Genomic DNA, 20340 nt, shown 5'->3' with positions numbered 1-20340 from the left:
AGCGCAACTCGGAGTGGAAGGGAAAGATAACGGTCGTCACGTTTCATCGTAGCCCTTTTTCCCAAAAAAATTACCAATTTCCAACTTTGTAAATACTCCATGGAATCAAGCATTTGGCTGATTACCATTCCATAATAATAATTTGAGCCTTGTGCTTTTTCTTTGCAAATCTAGTCTTATTCAGTTTCTTGAAATGCATTTTAAGTTTAAACAGTCATTTTCTTGAAACAAATGTTTTCATAAAATAAAATGAATTTACTTGCAAAAAAAATAAAGGTGAAATTTCTTTCTAAGGTTTACAAACAATAGGAAGAATGCAAACAGTTGCTCCGAGAACGGTTGAGACTCCGGGAACCAAGATTTCCCCATGAGGTCGCTTTGCGAACATCTCCCGATGACGAATCTTCACTTCAATTCATATTACTCATTTCGGACAGCGGACAGCTGATAACCAGGTATTCCCAACAGAGTTCGAACTACAAGAAAAGGACATCTTCTGATCCACAAAAATTCAAGTCGTATCATAGGATTTTACATCCGCGACAATTCTATTCACATTCACTTTACACTTTATGATTGTCATAATATTCATGCATACATTGTAACTGCATAGTCGAGTCAGGCTTTGATCATGTGAATGCCCGAGCCATTAAGGCATGAACTCAAGTTTCCCCTGCAAGTTATGGAGGAACTTTTTCCTTCAAGACGACAGTTCATACGCAAGGATCTCCCCAAGCAAGTCAACAAATGGTAGTCTCCCTCAAAGAGATAGTTTGTTCACTTTTGGAGTTCCTCAGCCGAGATTCTCCCGCAGAGCAACACTCGACAGTCTTCTTCATATGAGATAGTCTGTTTCGCATTTTTGAATTCCCTACAGGGCCGATGAGCGGTTCTCTTCTCCAAGAAGTGTGGATTCCCCGACATAATTAACAGGTGGTAGTTTTTCCTCCTGGAAAACAGTTTGGTATTTCCCCAGCATGGGTCAAGAGATGCCACTTTTCGTCAAAGAAAATAATTCAGAATCTCCCAGCAGATCGACAAATGATTCCCCAGCGGAGTCAGTGAATGGTAGTCTCTTTCAGAAAAAGACAGTTCACTTACTTTTTCGGACAAAAAATAACGAATGGCAGCCTTCTTCATGAAGACAGTTCGTTTCGCTTAAAGATTCCTCAAAGTCAGCAAATGGCAGTCTCTTTCAGCAGAAGACAGTTTGCTCACATTCCTTCACGACAGGGTCAACAAATGGCAGTCTCTCCCAATAGAAGACAGTTTGTTCCCCTAGCAATTGGCAAATGGCAGTCTTTCCCCAAGGAAAGACAGTTTTTCTGTTAAACATTCAAGAGGTCGATGAATGTTGGTTTTCACCCCGAAAACAGTTCGTATGCTTTCAAGAAAAGTCATTAGCCCCTCAAAAGATCATGAGGCCATATGACATTCTTTCAAAGACGTCAAGTCAAAAGGGAAGATGGTGAAGTTTCTTTATTTACCGTCAAATGGTATCTTACCTCCAAGTGCTGGTAAGAAGTTTGATGAGGAAACAAACCCTTGAAGTTTCTTTATTTACCGTCAAATGGTATCTTACCTCCAAGTGCTGGTAAGAAGTTTGATGAGGAAACAAACCCTTGAAGTTTCTTTATTTACCATCAAATGGTATCTTACCTCCAAGTGCTGGTAAGAAGTTTGATGAGGAAACAAACCCTTGAAGTTTCCTTATTTACCGTCAAATGGTATCTTACCTCCAAGTGCTGGTAAGAAGTTTGATGAGGAAACAAACCCTTGAAGTTTCTTTATTTACCATCAAATGGTATCTTACCTCCAAGTGCTGGTAAGAAGTTTGATGAGGAAACAAACCCTTGAAGTTTCTTTATTTACCATCAAATGGTATCTTACCTCCAAGTGCTGGTAAGAAGTTTGATGAGGAAACAAACCCTTGAAGTTTCTTTATTTACCGTCAAATGGTATCTTACCTCCAAGTGCTGGTAAGAAGTTTGATGAGGAAACAAACCCTTGAAGTTTCTTTATTTACCATCAAATGGTATCTTACCTCCAAGTGCTGGTAAGAAGTTTGATGAGGAAACAAACCCTTGAAGTTTCTTTATTTACCGTCAAATGGTATCTTACCTCCAAGTGCTGGTAAGAAGTTTGATGAGGAAACAAACCTTTGAAGTTTCTTTATTACCATCAAATGGTATCTCATCTCCAAGTGCTGATGAGAAGTTTGATGAAGAAACAAACCTTTGGAAATTTTCTCTTTATCTGAGATATTGTCCAAACACAACTGAGACCAGTTTCGAGATGTGGACATCCGAAACAAGGGGAGGTTGTTTACCTTTTTCTAAGTATCGACACTTAGTTAAAGAAGATGGATTGCGCATCCTACACTGCCATCCGTTCGCCAGAATCCACATCAATTATTTCTACAGGAGTTTGTCTCCTCATCCCCCGCCAAGTGCGACAACGGGATCAAGTCATGCAAAGATTTTATCAATTACAACATCTCAGGAGCGCCCAAAATTCGGGCATTCTTTGATATTTAAGTCTCTTTCACGCAGGAGAGATCGAGATATCAATCTCTCTCCCTCCAGATAAAAGAAACTTAAATAGGGGCATCTGTCATACCCTAATTTTTGACCCCCCTGAGATGACATATCTTCAGGATTTTCATCAGGTCAAAACAAGTACCCAGAGCAGTCATTTCTTCATCTAACATTCAATCAAGGATGTTCAAAGACAAGAAAACTCAGGCAAAGGATCAATCAATAGAAGGATTAGTCTCTAACACAATCATAGGACTCAAAAGCTCCATTTTTATATTCACCTATGATTGATTAGACACCCAGTCATCTGAGTACAGGTTTACTCAGGTTACCAGACTAGGGTTTTTGAGCCTATCAAGGACTAAAATCAGGGATTACCTTTGGGAAACCCTAAAAAGCCCCAGGGGATCATTCAAAGACATCAATCATCTTCAAATAGCTCATATGACAAGATCCACTGGACATCACACCTCAATTCAAAGCCTACAGTCATCATTTTCATCTGGTCGACAATTAGGGTTTTTGACCTAATTCACCAGGATGGTTGACTTTTAATCAGGGCATGGATCCAAAACTTAAGACATGATTCAAGAACCTCTACTAACTCAATATAATCCATTTACATCACTCATTTGAGGAGAAGATCTTAATTCCACACAAAAGTCCAAAATCTCACTTTATCTGGAAAAAGTCAACTGTATGGGATCACCTTTGACTTTTAAGATTTTTGGTCAAACCATGACTTTCAAGGATCAATATCATCAATATATGGATATTAAAGTCATTTGACCAAAGAAATTCAAAGAGAATCATCAAGGAGCAAAAAGTCGGGAATTAGGGTTTTTGAGGGCATTGTGGGAACTCAAAATTTCACCTACACAACTCAAAAAACTTCCAACATGAAAGTTGTAGATCTTGCAAAATAAAACAACATCTTACATAGGAACTTTTTTCAAAAGAGCAACCATTTAAGAGTTTTGGAATTTTGAAGCTTTAGGTTATAAAAACTTAGAAATTTTTCTAAGTATTTTTAACCTAGTTTTCATCCAACTTTGGGCTCGTTTTTCACAATTTTCCCAAATGATTCTGAAGAAACCATAAACTAATGATTTGAAGTAGATGTTTAGGGCTTTCCAAATTGTGTTCAACCTTCTCCAAATTCATTTTGAGCTAAGAGTTATGCTTGTTCAAAGTTGGCACCATGAAGTAAAATTATAGGTCATGCATCATTTTTGAACTTTGCAATTTTGTGCACATGACCTCACTTATGGATGCTACACGACCCATAACACATCTGAAAACATGCCATGCATTCATTTACACCATGACATGAGAATTGAGGAAGATTCCCAAAACAAGAACATGTGATTATGTAATGATTACATTTGGGAATTTATGACAAATTGATGAATCACCCAAGGAATCTTCTCACCAACCAATTAGAGCTCACTCTGCATCAGAAATGTTCCCTAAGATCAGATAGGATCAATGGATGGGGAGCTGGCTCGAAATTGCAATGATCACTCTTGGATATTCCTTGAAATTTCTTCATGGCTAAGAAACCAAACTCACTTCACTAAGCAAGCTCACTCTCTCAATCAGTACTGAATCATTTGCCTATAAATAGAGGGCTCTTTCTCATTCAGAAAACACACCAAAGCAACCATATTCCTTGCTTTCTCTTTCTCTTCTCATGCTTATGGTTTTTCAAAGTTCTTTGGCAAGAAGAATCGTTTTCTTCAAACCAGAGCTTATCTTTGGAAAGTAAGCATTCTAACATCTCAAAGGGGTTCATTTGAGGTGATCCAAGCACCTGGATCACTTCTGTAAGTGGAGGAACGCCATTGTTGCTCTCACTTTGGAGCTGTTGCAGTTGGAGGTCCATAGAGCAATTTAGAAGGTTTCCAACAAAGCCAAGCATCCAGACGTATTCCTCAGGTCATAGTGAAGCTGTTCAGATGGCTGCAGCTCATCTGTAACTCAAGATTCATCACTCTCCATGTCCACTTGAAGCTCAAATCGAGGGAGGTCCATAGAGAAATTCAGGAGAATTGAAGTTACAATAGGCATTCAGTTAGCATCACTGAGTCCCAAGGAAGCTTTTGGTATCATACATACAAGCCCAGGTGCTCTCTATCATCCTCACGACCTCCATTTTCAGAGGTAAGTTTCTGAACTCCATCTCTTTAATTTAAGTACTCTTTGTGATAAAGCTTGATTCTATCTTGTTCAGCATAATCAGAGGATTGAAAACCCTCTATCATCATTCATTTATTCATCTTGTTTGTCATTTAATTTCAAATTTAGGGTTCAAGTGTTCTTAGAGTTCTCTGAGAAATTAGGTAGCTATAGTTAATATAAATAAATGTTAGTTACATATCTGGATTCGTGAGGAAATTTAGAACAAGATTGATGTTTACATCATGCCATTTGGTTGAGAAACCGGAGAGTTAGGAATTTGAAAATATTTGAGCTCGAGGAAGAAGACGACCATGGCCATGGCGCGCAAAATTCAAATCTCTGGGCAAAGTTTATTTTATTTTTAATGATAGGCGTTTTCTAAACGAATGAATAACTTGCCCTAGTGGCCTCACATGCGCTCTTAGTCTCCTCATGCCTCAAGTATGGGGTTCGAATCCCCCTCGCCCCAGACTTTTTGTTTCTTTTATTTTTCCATGATTTACCACTTGTTTGAAAATATAATGTACTGGATGTGTATCATAAACACCAAGCGCGCGTTGGCCCAGTGGTGTTATTTTGAGCTGGTGACTTAGAGGGCGTGTGTTCAAACCATGGTGAGGCCAAAACATTATTTTTATCACTTTTCCTCTTCATTTTCTTTACAACTTCACACAATTAATTAACCTATCAAATTAAATCATTTTCACTTCATTTTTCACACACTTGTTATTTAATATATCTATTTTGTGAATAATCAAAAAAATCATAAAAATATTATTTATTTCATATATTTTTATTAGGTTTAAAATAGTATGTTTTAAGTGTTTTTTTTAAATACTTTAAATGTATATACTCATTTTGTTTTAACCTAATTATTTTGTGGATAATTTTATGATAAAACCCTAATTGTTTAGGTCTTAATTAGGTAAAGATATTTATCTTTACCTTAATTAAGTTGACTTTTGTCAATTTTCAAAATTGTTTTCAATCTCCGATTAAACAAGATGATTAAGGTTTTCAAACAAAAAAAAACTTACATCATTCCAATCTTCATTTCCACTGCTTCACAAACAGTAAATAACCTATGGGCCTCTAATAGAGTGTAAGTCCCATCCCCTTTTCATTTTATTTTCAACTCTCAAATACAGTCAATAAAACTGTTTTCACAACAATATTTCATTTTCAATTGACTGTTTCTCATTTCCAGTACTGTAAAGTACTGGGCCTCTAATAGAGTGTAAGACCCAACACCTTTTTCTTTTCATAGTTTGTTTTTCAAAACTGTATTTTCAAAATCTCCTTTCTGTTTTCAAAACATTCTTCTGGTATTTGAAGGGCATTATTCCCGGTGATACTCTTCAGATACCTATGTGACCTTTGTCCATCTTCACTTCTTCTGTTTTTAAAACCCTTAATTGTTTATAATAAATATTCAACTGTTATCAACAAAACAACAAAACATTACTGGTAAGGCTTTGTACATACTTCTTCAAAGGCCTCCACTCGATCCAGGTTAGGCTTTACAAGCTTTCAATTTACAGTCTTTGTTTAAATTACTGTCAAATATAGAACTGTTTATATATTAGAATTACGTTTGAGTGTAAACCCTAGGACAGTTAAACTATATATATATATTATAGGAATATGGCCTAGGATTGAGAATGTCTTCCCGGTGAAGGCTCTTTCCTAATTAGAGATTTGTAGTTCAAACCCCCAACATGAATTATTCCCGGTGAAACATCTTGGCAAAAGCCTTAGAACCCAAAATAAGACACATCCACCCAAAGAGGAATTATTCCCGGTGAAACCTCTTACCCATTTGCTTAAAGCCAAAATAAGTTCAAAACTACATAGCTTTCTCTTGTGCTATAACAAGGACCCTCGATTAGCCTCCTCTTGGGCTTTGTACAAGGACCCACAGCCTTCTTAAAAGCATTTCCAGCTTCCTCTTGAGCTTGTATACAAGGACCCATCAGGTTTCTTATAAACATAGGAACAGGTCTTTAGTTACCTTTTAGCCTACCCTGGTGAGTTTCTTCCAATTTAAACCAGACTTTAAACAAGCTAAGTTTGTCTCAATTTTACATTGAGTACATTTTTGGAATGAGAGACATGGACAGTCTCTGTCACCCTTATCTTCATCAATTTTCCTTAGCAGAGTCTAGGATCCATGTTTGCTTATCCTCAGTCAGTGTCAGCCTTCATCTTGGGCTTTAAACAAGAAGTCTCCACTAGATGATCTTTCTGCCATTCACTTTAACAAAAATCCCTGGAAAGGGTTAGCCTCCAAATCATTCTTTCATTTTAATAAAAACCCCTGGAAAGGGTTAGCCTCCAAATCATTCTTTCATTTCAACAAGAATCCCTGGAAAGGGTTAGCCTCCAAATCATTCTATCATTTTAACAAAAATCCCTGGAAAGGGTTAGCCTCCACAAATTTTTTCATTTCAACAAAAACCCCCGGAAAGGGTTAGCCTCCAAAATCAGTCCTTCAAAACCAAAGATTCATTCTCTTAGGAGATAATTTCCCCAAAAGAGTCAAAAACCCCTGGAAAGGGTTAGCCTCCACACATTCTTTCATTTCAACAAAAACCCCTGGAAAGGGTTAGCCTCCAAAATCAGTCCTTCAAAAAACCAAAGATTCATTCTCTTAGGAGATAATTTCCCCAAAAGAGTCAAAAACCCCTGGAAAGGGTCAGCCTCCAAAAAACATGATAAAAAATCAGTCTTTTAACAGACAATTTCTCCAGCTAAGTCAGAACCCCTGGAAAGGGTCAGTCTCCAAAATCACTCCTTCAAATTCAAAAACTCATTCCTTTAAAAGACAAATTCCCTAAAAAGAGTCAGCCTCAATTCCGGGCTTTGTACAGAACACCAAAAACTCCTTAGTTTAAATTTCTCCCTAGTAGAGTTATCATTTCAATAAGTCAATAAATCAATCAAAAAGCCTCAAGCTTGGGCCTCATGCAAGCCAGCTAAAGTCAAATCTTTTATACACTAGATAGACATAGCTTATCTCTATAGAGAGATATTTTTACTACTCTACCACATTCAAACAAACATTACAATTTCAATCAAGTCTCCCATTTAGGATTTTGAAAGGCATGAGCTGGCAGTAAAACCCAGACATGTGGTAACTTTCCCTAATTTGGATGAGCATCTTTCTTTCATTTAAGAGGCATTTGACTGGTATACTTGCACATACACAAGTAAGGTCCCCCTCTTGAATGAAATGAATTCAGTTATTCTGTCACTCTTTTAAATGTTTGTGGTGGAATAGTACAAATACCTCTCTGTAAAGATGATTTCATGCCTCTTTACTGTAAACAGAGATTTAATTCAAGCTTCAACCTTGAGCTTCAAGCAAGGCACCAAAAATCATTAATTTCCCTAGTTAGTTCCCCGAACTACATTAAGCTCTGACTTCCACTAGGGATATGTAGGCATGAGGTTCACAAGGAATCTCAGCGAGCTAATAAAATACCAAAAATAGTCAGTTTGTTTGTCTGTCTGTCTGTCTTTTAAATCAATTTAATTCCTTCTCCTAACACAAAGGAGAAACTTTCCCAATCATTAGCAATAAACACAATCACAATGACACAGAGAAGGTTCCTGTAGTGTACTACAGATATGTAGGGTGTTTAAACACTTCCCTATGTATAACCGACCCCCCGGACTCCAGAATTTCTAGTCTAGGTGAAATCCCCACACTTAGCAAACTCTTAGGGTTTAGTTGAGATCTTTTTTTCCCTTTCCTACTCGTAGGACAATAAGAAAGTTCGTGTGATATCGTAGGAAGAACTGAAATAAAATTCATCCCACCACGGGCGCATTCTCCTTCCAAATTTCGCGTGAAGGGTCTAGCGTGCCGTCCTCCCAAGTGAAACAGGGAGGTAAAAAAACGACAACCACAATAATCACATGTATCAAGCTTTTAAGATTATCATGTTGATTGTCGGCATGAGAGATCATCTGACGGTGAATATGATAATAATCATGATATTGCTTTAGAGATAAACGGTATCGAGAGGATACGTGATTGTATTAATCATTAATAGGTTCATATATATGCTCATTAGAGTACATATGAAGCAAACTAATGAACACTAATCTTGACACAGTTTTACCAAACCGTTTTTAAATCCTAAGTTATTGTCTTTAATTTCTTTTCATGCTATTTATCTTTCATGACACTAAAAAATCCAGAATCTTAACTCAAAATACACTAAGTTGTAGAACGGCGATAATATCGCATCAATCCCTGAGGAGACGATACTAGAAATACTTATCCTATACTTTCTAACATTGTTGCTCGTGAATGATGATTGAAGATTGTGATGTTGTTGTTGGATGTTGCAGAAATGGAGGATGTGTGATTGGTGATGAATCGATGAAGGTTTTGTGAAGCTTTTTCTGAGTTGAGGTTTGATGTTTTGGTTCAGAAGATTGAATCGATTCCAAAGAGAAGATTATTGAAGGTTTTGGATTCTTTTATAGATGGAAGAATCAAGGTTTTCTGTTGAGGATTCAAAGTTTATGAAGTAATTCTTTGAAGATTTTTGTGATGATTTTGTTATAGGTTGAAGAAGATGGAGAGAGAGATGAAGATTGATTGAAGATTGTTTCTGTTATGGCTGGAGATTTCATAGATGGTGAATGAATGAAGGTTCAAGCGTGAATTCAGAGAGAGAGGTAAAAGTTTGTTACAGCTTTCTGTTATTGATCTTTTTCGGTTCCCAATTTCTGAGTCTTTTCTTGTTATTTACAGTGATGAAGGTAATGAAGGTTCGATGATGGAGATTGTTTCTCGATGATTGATGATGTTTGGAAAGTGAAGCGTAAAGGAGAGAATCGATGGATAGAAAGTTTTGTTACCTTTCTTGTTACCAATTTTTCTCCTTCTAAGTTCTGTTATCGATTTCTCTTACTCTCCTTTTCAGATTTCTGTTATGAATCCTCTTTTTTCTTCCTTCTCCATTTTTATGTTTTCAATCTCTTCTGTTACTGATTTTTTTGTTGCTTTTTTCTTGGATACGGGATCTTGTATTGGTTTAATTGGAGCAGAGTTGTATATCAGAAACAAAGCTTTTTTTTGTTGGTGTTGTAATTTTGTAATGAACTTGAATGAGTGGGCTTTGTAACTTGTATATTTTTTGTAATGGACTTTGAACAAAGTATAGTGATAAGAAATGACTTGGAATTGTGTAATAGCTTAAATTTTTGTATGAATTTGGGTAGAATGAATGGGCTTGACAAATGGATTTTTTTTCTTGTATTGAACATAATTGAAACTTGAATCTTGAATGGGCTCTCGGTTCTAATTCCAATCTCCCTCTCAAACAAATGACACATGGAATGAATGAAACTTGAATGAGTCTTGTTTTTTTTCTTTGTAAAGAGCTTTGAATGAGACTTTGAATATTAATCAATAAACTCTAATCAACTCACCATTTCGATGAAATTTGGTTCACTTGGTAAATCTTCGCTTCTAGGCTTCATTGACAACCTTGAATCCTTAACCTTAATTCTCAAAATACCAATTAACTTGTGATTGAAGTAACAAGTATTTGATGAGAACCACAAAGTGTATTAACTAAAGCAAGTGAACCAGTCAATCTCCTATGCCACCCACTTGTATTTCAAAACACCACAACACCAATGCATTGAAGAATCCTTGAGGAAGAAAGTATTTGAGGCATAGAGAAAACCTCAACATATAAGCCAATTAATCCTCAATCGAACCTCCACAAATTTAAGCACTCAGATGAGAAACCCTTTATTATTTTCTTGATTTTTGGCCGACGAAATAAACGTCTTTGATAACTTATAGCACAGATAAAGAGGCAAATTTTGGGGTGCAACACCCGGGTAGATGGCTTAAGGAGAAGAATTACATTCACCAGAGCAGAGGATCCATTGGAATAGAAAACAATAAGGGAGACCTTTCAGGTTAGTTATATTTATTTTGTGACCCATGAATCATGTGGATCTTACCCAAAAATTAAGGCTGTCTGTTGCATAAAAACTATTCTAGTAGTGATAAGTGGAAGCAGGACAGACTTATTCCTCCATGTATGTTTATACTTAAAATTAGTTACATAGTGGTTAATGTATATTAATTTTGTGGATCCCCTCTTGTTAATGCATATTTATACTATAAATGTATTTGCTGTAATTGTTATAAATTGATAAGGTTGAGGGTTAATCTAAAGAATTCAAATCAATCTTAGTCCTAAATGCATCTTGGTATAAGAGATCTCATCTAGTGTGCTTGATACCCTACTTTTCTCAGACAAATGCAAATTGTTCATCTCTGTTTGTGCAACATTAATCATCTCTCCAATATGAATTAACACGACATTGACGATTATTTCAAAACCATCTTATGTAAGATATGAACTCAACCCTTAAAGATTAGAAATTTAACCCCTTATGTTGAGCTAACGATGTGTAGATATATATTTAACTTGGTTTTTTATTCAATTAAATTAGGTAGGAAATTGTTTAGGTATTACCAACATTAAATATACTTAAATTTATTTTGTGTAGGATTTGAAATAATTTCGAAATAAAAAGGAATTTTGTACATATGGAGAGTTTACAATAAAAACATACCCAAAGAAACACTATTAAGAAACCCATAGTGGTAAGGATAAAATTCATTTAATAATTATACACTATTAAGTGATTTTATTTTCATTTGAGGATTGGTATCGAGATTTTATTTTCATTTGAGGATTGGTATCGTGATTTTATTTTCAATTTTAGTGTGCTTACTAAAAAGTTGGCTAATACTTTTTTGTATTGGTGTAGTTAGTCGAAGGCAATCACCGATTCGAAGAACATTAAAGCAGCATCATCCGTCGTCGGCACCAATAACCCCTCTTATTTCTTTGGTAAGTCAAGTTCAAATTCAACATTACCGACTCGTTTATTTATGTTCTTTTGAAATAGTTGCGTGAATAATTATAGTGTTTTTGATAATTATAGTCAAGTTCATATTCAACATGATGATCTCACAATGCATAAATTAAAACCTGTCATTTTGATAATTTTGATTGGATTGTGTATTTAATGAACCTAATTGTTTATGTATAGTTGCTGCCCGGTTTTTGTTTAATCGAATAAATCATGTGTTGAAATCAATTTTCTATGCTCCGATTCTTAAATTGTATAACAAAATGAGTTCTTTGATTTTATTTTCATTTGAGGATTGGTATCGTGATTTTATTCTCAACTCCATGTATTTTCAATGTTAGTGTGTTTACTAGAAAGTTGGTTAAGACTTTTTTGTAATGGTGTAGTTAGTCGAAGACCATCACCGATTCGAAGAACATGAAAACAGCATCATCCACCGTCGGCACTTATAACCCCTCTTCTTTCTTTGGTAAGTCAAGTTCAAATTCAACATTACCGATTCGTTTATTTATGTTCTTTTGAAATAGTTGCGTGAATAATTATAATGTTTTTGTTTACCTTAACTAGTAGTAATTCCATGGATCTTGTCATAGCTCATGCCAATACAGTGGACATTGGTTTTTCTTGTCATTGGTTAATTCCATGTATCTTGTCATAGCTCATGCCAATGTCCACTACCAATACAATGGACACATTTGTTTAATCTTACAGTGGACATTGGTTGTTGGTCGCGATTAATCCTATCAGAGAAGTTGTATATTATCTGAATTCCTTACACAATGGTCCAAGTACATGGGAAGCTATGAAGAAGATGGTTGATACGTAAGTGAGATTGTTCTAAATATTCGTGTGTATATTTATTTATTTATTTATGTGAGTTGTTCTAAATATGCGTTTATGTTTTATTAGCATTATACAAGTTTTTCGAGCACAAAGAGGTAATCAAGTACCAAAGAGTAAATCCAACAATATTACATGAATTATAGTAGAGGTATATTAATTAATTAGGGTTAAATATGTTTTAGGTCCTTGTAAAAAACCCAAAAAATGCTTTTCGTCCCTCTAATATTTTTGTTCAAATAATGGTCCCTCTAATATTTTCCGTCCCTATTATGCATCCCTGCCGTCAATTCCACTTAACAGAAGCTGACGTGGAGCTTGACTTGGCATTTTTTTAAATTTTTTTTATAAATAATATATGCTGATCTGTTAGATTAAATTAGTAACTAAGTAATAAACCAAGAATTTTCAATCGTTTCATCTTCATTCCTCTTTCTTCTCAAACACTCTCTGCTAGGGGTTTTTTTACGAAGAGAAGGTTTTCTCTCCACCACTTCCATTCACTTATGCCAACAATCAACAATTACTATATATGCTAACGATTTCTCTCCACCACTAACTTGATTCGTATCTAATGGTTGCAGTAAAGGTCCTTTTTGCTGCTCACGATATCTCTGTGGTCCCAAACACGGGTTGAAAGCTGAAAGTGCTGTGGTCCCTCAACATTGAATCTCAGGAAGGACCAGTTGTATATTATTATATTCCCCTTTTACAAAGCTTTGTTTGGTATAAAAAATGTTTTTCGTGGGTCCTTAGTTTATTGTCGTTTACACTAAGGGTGCTTTTGCAAAAGAACCAAATCTGACCTACAAGGGTGGGGAAGTTTATGCTTTTACTGGTCAAGACACTGGGTCGTGGTCATTTTTTGATTCATGTGACTTGGTTATGTCCATAGATCCTGGGTTTGACTACAAAAAAGTTAGGATGTGGTGGAAGCATGCTGATGGTAGTCTAGAAAATGACCTCAATCCATTTAGGGATGATAGTGATGCTTTTGAGATGGCTGCTTCAATCCATAATGAAGTAGGTGACATTGAAATATATGTTGAGCAAAAACCAAGCACAGGGGATGCAACATTTATGGAGAATGTAAGGAAGAGGAAGAAGGGCATAATGGATGAAGGTGATGATGAACCAAAGGGTGATGAGAGTTCCAATGATGAGTCAGTGAAGGATATTAAGTTTGAAGACAATGAGGAAGAAAGGATGAATCCATTTGATGAAGGTTTTGATGATGGATTTGAAAAGGATGAACCCAATAAGCAACCAAGAACAGATGTTGCAGGCTCTAGTTAGTGTATGAATCCTAGTTTGATTACATCTGAAATGGGTAAGGAACATGTCATTGAAGATGAGTATTTGACTGATGAGCTTGATAGTGGTGATGAAGATGATAGTGATGATGATAGGCCTAGGGTTGTTAGGTATAATGAGGAAGATGGTGTAAGCAAAGATTTTAAGTTCAAGGTAGGCATGGAATTTTCATCACTAAGTCAGTTCAAGAGTTGTATTCTTGAACATAATGTGCTGAATGGGAGGAATGTCAGGTTTGAGAAAAATGATGCAATGAGATGTAGAGTTGTTTGCAAGGAGAAGGGACAGTGCAATTACACTGTGTTATGTAGATGAGTGTTAACATCAACTACATTTAAGATCAAGACATTATTTGATAAACACAAGTGTGGAAGACAATATTTTAACAAGAGTGCAAAAGCTGAATGGGTGGCAAAAGTAATTGTTGATAGGATGAAAAACTGTAGCATAATGAAATTGAATGAAGTAATTGAAGATGTAAGAGTGAGATTTGCAACTGAAATCCCTGGATGTAGGGCATTTAAGGCTAGGCAGATTGCTAAGAGGGTAGTTGAAGGGGACTCTAGCAAACAGTTCAGTCTATTGTGGTCATATGGGGCTGAATTGAGAAGGGCTTCCCCAGGAAACACCTTCAAGATGAATATGCAAACTCTAGGACCAGGTTTACTACCAAGTTTTGAAAGGTGTTATGTGTGCTTTGATGGAACAAAGAAAGCCCTGAAGTTGGCTTGTAGGTCTTTCAGTGCTATCACAAATCAACTTATGTTAAGTGTTATGAGGTGGGCATCACCCCTTTGAATGGTCAAAACAAGTGGCCTAAAACAAATGATCCTGTTATTTTCCCTCCAATGTTCAAAAGAGGCCCAGGCAGACCCAAAAAACTAAGAAGAAGGGATCCTGATGAATCAAATGCAACCAGGTGGAGAAGATCTAACACTACTCATAGGTGCAAGATATGCATGGAGTATGGTCACAACAAAAAGACATGTAAGAAGAACAAACAGATTGTTCTACATAGCAACCCAAATGTCAATGAAAATGTGTTTCCCATATAAGCAAGTCAAACTGGATCTGAGCTTCCTAAACCAAAGCCAAAAAAGGTTAGTGTTATGTTTTGAAAATATGATTGGTCTATTTTATGCAATGAGAATAAATTTGTCTTGCTCTGTTCTGTTGTATTTGTTTTCAGGGTAGACCAAAAGGATCTCTAAATAAGAAGGGTAAGGGATCTAAGGTGAAGGCACCAAGTCAAGCATCTGTACAGGGCCATGTTAAAGCTCCAACTGCTGAGGCTAATAATGAAGTTCTTAATGAGGTTCCATCTGCTGAAGCTCCAACTGCTGAGGTTCCACCAAACTCAGCATATGTTGAGGTTCCATCTGCTGAAGCTCCAACTGCTGAGGCTCCAACTGCTGAAGCTCCAACTGCTGAAGTTCCTACTGATTCTGCACCAAATAGAAGAAAATATCTTGATGAAATAGATCCAGATGTTTTGGATGCAATTCTCAATGATATCAATAAGGAGGAAGGAAATGTCCTTGACATTCCACCACTGAATGTTAATCTAAGTCCTATAAAAGAGCAGGCTGCACAGAAAGCTGGACCAAAAACTTTTTTTGGGTATGTACCAAAAGTAAAAAAACATCATGTGAAGCCAGCTTTTAAAGATCTTGTAAGTGTCCATGCAAAACTATGTCTGCAAGCAATTTATTATTGTTGTTACATTCTTCTTCTGCTGGCAATTTATGTCTGTGTAATTTTAGGTGGAAGCTCTAAAAGAGGCAAGAAGGAATTATGTCAACCATACTGATGGAAACGTGCAGTCTAGCAAAAGTGATGGACAGGTGCAGTCTAGCAAAAGTGATGGAAAGATGAAGTCCAGCAAAAGTGAGGGCAAGGTGAAGACTAGAAAGATTGAGGGGCAAGGTGCTAAGGTGGAGTCTAGCAAAAGTGAGGGCCAGGTGCAGTCTAGAAAGAGTGAAAGACTTAATAGTGTGAAGACTAAAAACATCAAGGGACCAGGAAAAAAGGTTGATGATCCAGTTGTGATCCATGAAGATGATGATTTTGAGCCACCAGTCATGAAGGGTATCAAAACCTGGGAAGACATTCAAAGAAATTTGACTCAATGAGGAAACTATTTAGATATCTTTTTGTAGTTGTTTGGTGTTGACAATTACGTAACAGTTACAATCTATGTTTGCTGCAAACTTTTGGCATATGCTTGTAATTCCTATAGGTCTTAAGTTGCAAAGTTTCTTTTTGTTGCAAACTTCCTTTAGGCCAATGTACAATATCAGTCCATTTAATGGATCTGTTATGGATTAAATGATAAACATATGATGACATTTTGAGCACTATTGTTGAATTTCAAACAAACTTTTTAATTAAAACTTATTTTAGCATGAACTAACATCTGATATAAGTCTTACATAAACAAGAATTCATTAAACAGAATCTTACATCAACTTTAGAATTCATCTTACATAAACAAGAATTCAATAAACATAACTAAATCTTACACAATGACATAGGAACTACATTGCCAATGACACAATTAACTAGTAAAATCACTACTGATATAAGTCAACATTTACATTTGGACAATACCAACACATTAATCATAAGAGAAACCAACAAAAGCATCATCTTGATTTTTCCAGCCAATGCCTCTGATTTCAACTTTCCTTGCAACTTCATGTTCTTCTTCTTGGAAGCTTGATACATCTATCTCATCAATTCAACAGTCTCCAATTCCTTTAGCTTGTTGACATCTACAGATTCGACACCAACACCATAGTCTTCAACCATATCTTCGTCCCATATAAATAAATCGCATGTATCTCCACTCGGCCAAAATGGACACCTCCAGAAGAGCCTACCTTTGTTTCGACCATTCTTGCAAATGTATGAAACCATTCGTGCTTCACATCCACACTTCCTTACTCGTCTGGAGCGAACAGAAGACGACCCACTATTGGGATTTGAAGCCGAGTTTCTGGAAAACGACATGAGCTAAGCAGACGATGGAGCTTGATTTTCTAGAGAAGATGGAGCTTCAGCTTTGTTGGGAACCCTAAAACATCAATTTGGGGAAGAAGAAGAACAGGGCAATAACATGAATGGCAAAGGGGATGTAAATTTATGCTGCTATATTGATTACACACGTGGAAATTACAGCTGACGTTTTTATTAAAAAAAAATTGCCAAGTCATGCTCCACGTCAGCTTCTGTTAAGTGGAATTGACGGCAGGGATGCATAATAGGGACGGAAAATATTAGAGGGACCATTATTTGAACAAAAATATTAGAGGGACTAAAAGCATTTTATGGGTTATTTACAGAGACCTAAAACATATTTAACCCAATTAATTATCACAATTTTGATTATATTAATAGTGATGATACTTGATAAAACTTAGGCCTTATCCAAAATTTCTTTCCATGTGTATTGTCTTGGGCAGCGTAATGAAGTAGATTGCGGTTTTTACATGTTGAGGTTTATGAAAGAAATTCTTCTTATGGATCGAATAGAGATTCCATCCAAGGTATGGATTTCTAACTTAGGAGTTATTTTAATATTTAACACATTTCTCATATAATTAAATAATTTTAACTTAAACATGCTATGTTATATTATTATGTAGTACTTTGATGAATTCAAGTGTGCTTATTACTCAAGTTCTCAGTTGGATGAACTTAAGGAGGATTGGTGTAAATTCATGATTGAGTTGAAAGTTATATAAGGTATATTGTAATCTTACTTTAATTGATGAGAATTTTGAGTATATTCAAGTGTTGCAATTTTGTTGTTGTTTGTCATGTAGTATATTATATTTTGTTTGTATCATGGTATAAATTACGATATTTTGGTGTTGTTTCAGGTTATATGTGCAGATGTAGAAGATAGAGATGAATAGATTTTGTAATGGTATAATGGTGTAAACAAAATGTGGCATATCTTTTGGTGTTGTTTTTTTTTTGTAAAAGTATATGTACAAGAGTAATAGTATATATAAGTACATTGGTGCGAATGTATATGGTATTTCTTTTGGCATTGTTTTTGTCGTGGTGAAAATCGGGAGAGACACTGAAAGCCTTTTTTTGGGCTCGGGCTCAAAAAATGATTTTTTTGTTTTTGGGTCACGACCAAACTTTTTATTGTTTCCAAAGCAGGAAAAAGGAAAAAGTTGCACAAACCTTAAAAGATATGCAATGCAAATAATATAAAATTAAAAGCAATGCAAGGGGGAGAGATTTCGGGTAAGGGGTTGGTTATACGAAGGGAAGGTATTAGCATCCTACGTATCTATAGTACTCTATAGGATCCTTTGTTATACTTGTTTGTTTATTTCTTGCTATGCTATTGGGGAAGTTTCTCCTTTGTGAGATATGTAACACCCCTTTTATACCCCAAATAAATAAGCATATAATCAGAGAATAAGCATGCATATAATTCAAAAGGGCGTCACATCGACGTTTTCAAAAACTTAAAGCTTTTAAAAACCGACATCATTTATCTACAATATACGATACACCTGGTCATTTCAAATAACACTTAAACATTTAATTACAATTCACACAGAATATGCATTCACAGCGGAAAATACTAAAATACTCATGTATTTCATAAAATGCTTCATGTCCCATACCATGATCATATCTCAATAATCATCTCAACATAAAATAAATCATAATCAAAACATTTGGCTTGAAAGCCTCTCAAACAACAAGTAGCCAAATAACAAGTTCTCAAGTCATAAACATAATACATAACCAAATAGAAACATGAGTTCAACATGACTAGTCTACCCAGTGTTACATGACCAGAGCATCGACTCACTACCTAATATCCAACAAACACGGAAGAAAACTCCGGCTAGATCGCGCACGAGCTACTAAACCTCAGAACCTGCATGTCGCCAAACGAGGGCAACATTAAAACAGAAGGGTGAGAATACGAATCATTATGAAGAAAGTATAATGAGATACAATGGTTAAATCAACAATTATAGGAATGCATTACACTTGCCTAATCATGAAATTAATGCTAATCATAATTAACATATATTAAGCATACACCAAGTGTAAGAGTATAATATCTCAATACTATATTCTCAATTATACACATAGCCATAATTATCACATATTCCCGCATTTAACCAATTATGTATTCAAACATCACCCATTCTCAATTATCAACTAATACAATTATCACTACAACACCAAGTGTACATAATCAATTACCAAACTCATACATATAGCGTTACGACATCAATGCACATAATCATTTGTTCACTCGTGCACTTATCACAACAACATAATGCACATAATCAATTATCACAATCATGCACATATCATGACAACATAATGCACATAGTCAACTATCACATAACTCTAATGTGACTCAATGAAACATGTGACACTATGCATGTGGTACCAATGTGAAATTCTAAGTTTCACCGGCCTCCGATTCATAACTCTAGAATCTAAGCCACACTTCCGATCCGGACAAGACCAAAGTCCACTAATTGTAAACATATAGTTTACGGCTTCCGATTCACTCTAGAATCCACGCCCGCTTGTGTTTCAAAGCAAATCCACCTGTGTTTCAAGGCACACTATGATATGAATGTATGTACAATGTTACAAATATATGCAATTAAGATCACCTCTACCATCTTAACTTTCCGCATATCACAATAATTCAACTCTATGAATTATCCACCAATTGTACACAACATTCACATCACACACATCATTCACATACAAGAGGCCAATTAATCAATTACGATTCACACAATCCAATTAACACTAGTAACTACACTATCTCATGTTAATTCTCATTTTGCCAATTATACATGAACACACACATTCAACATCAAGCAATTAATCACCACAGAGAATCAACTTCGAAACAATATCATTTGAATATGCATATATCATTTTCAATATAAACATATTAAATCCACAATGCAACTACGGACGAATACTCAATTTACCGTAATTCACCAACAAAACAGATAGTCAATTCAATTTACAGTATATCCTACATATTAGGCTCAATACAATTAATACAAGTATTAGTTATCAATTAATATTACTTATTTTAATTTCCAAAATCTCAATTCTATTTTCTATTCCAAAACCAATATTTAATATAAAAGATATTCAAATCCACACTATTTAGGTCGGTTCGTAAATATCACATTTTCAACAAAATAACACCACCATGTTAATCTACTAATTAAACTTAGCTACCACGTCAATTTTCACTAAATTCCGAACAACTAATTATACCGTTTAATTATGCTATTCGGTCAAACGGGACTGTTTAAATTATATAGCACCACTTATTTTCTTGACCAAGTTGGACACTATATTGAAGCATCAATAAAAAAAATAGATGAACAAGCATGTCTTTTATTTTATTTTATTTTTACTCAATAATCCATTCTACATAGTCATTAGATAAATTGACAAAAACAAGATAGTAGTAAACCTAAATAATTATGTTATCTACATTGTCTTTTTTTACTCTTATAAATAT

General features: G+C 35.4%; 1 long non-coding RNA gene across 1 annotated transcript; it reads left to right on the top strand.

Annotated features, from left to right (window-relative positions):
* Window positions 1–17237: 17237 nt before the first annotated feature.
* LOC131640418 (uncharacterized) lies at window positions 17238–17815 on the top strand. The gene is made up of 3 exons (XR_009295249.1): window positions 17238–17338; window positions 17438–17537; window positions 17675–17815. It is a non-coding gene; the product is annotated as an uncharacterized LOC131640418 (long non-coding RNA).
* The last annotated feature ends 2525 nt before the right edge of the window (window positions 17816–20340 follow it).

The sequence above is a fragment of the Vicia villosa genome, unplaced genomic scaffold, assembly GCF_029867415.1.
Source record: "Vicia villosa cultivar HV-30 ecotype Madison, WI unplaced genomic scaffold, Vvil1.0 ctg.003107F_1_1, whole genome shotgun sequence".
Taxonomy (NCBI): domain Eukaryota; kingdom Viridiplantae; phylum Streptophyta; class Magnoliopsida; order Fabales; family Fabaceae; genus Vicia; species Vicia villosa.
The sequence above is the reverse complement of the archived record's forward strand: the minus strand, read 5'-3'. Positions and strand labels throughout refer to the sequence as shown.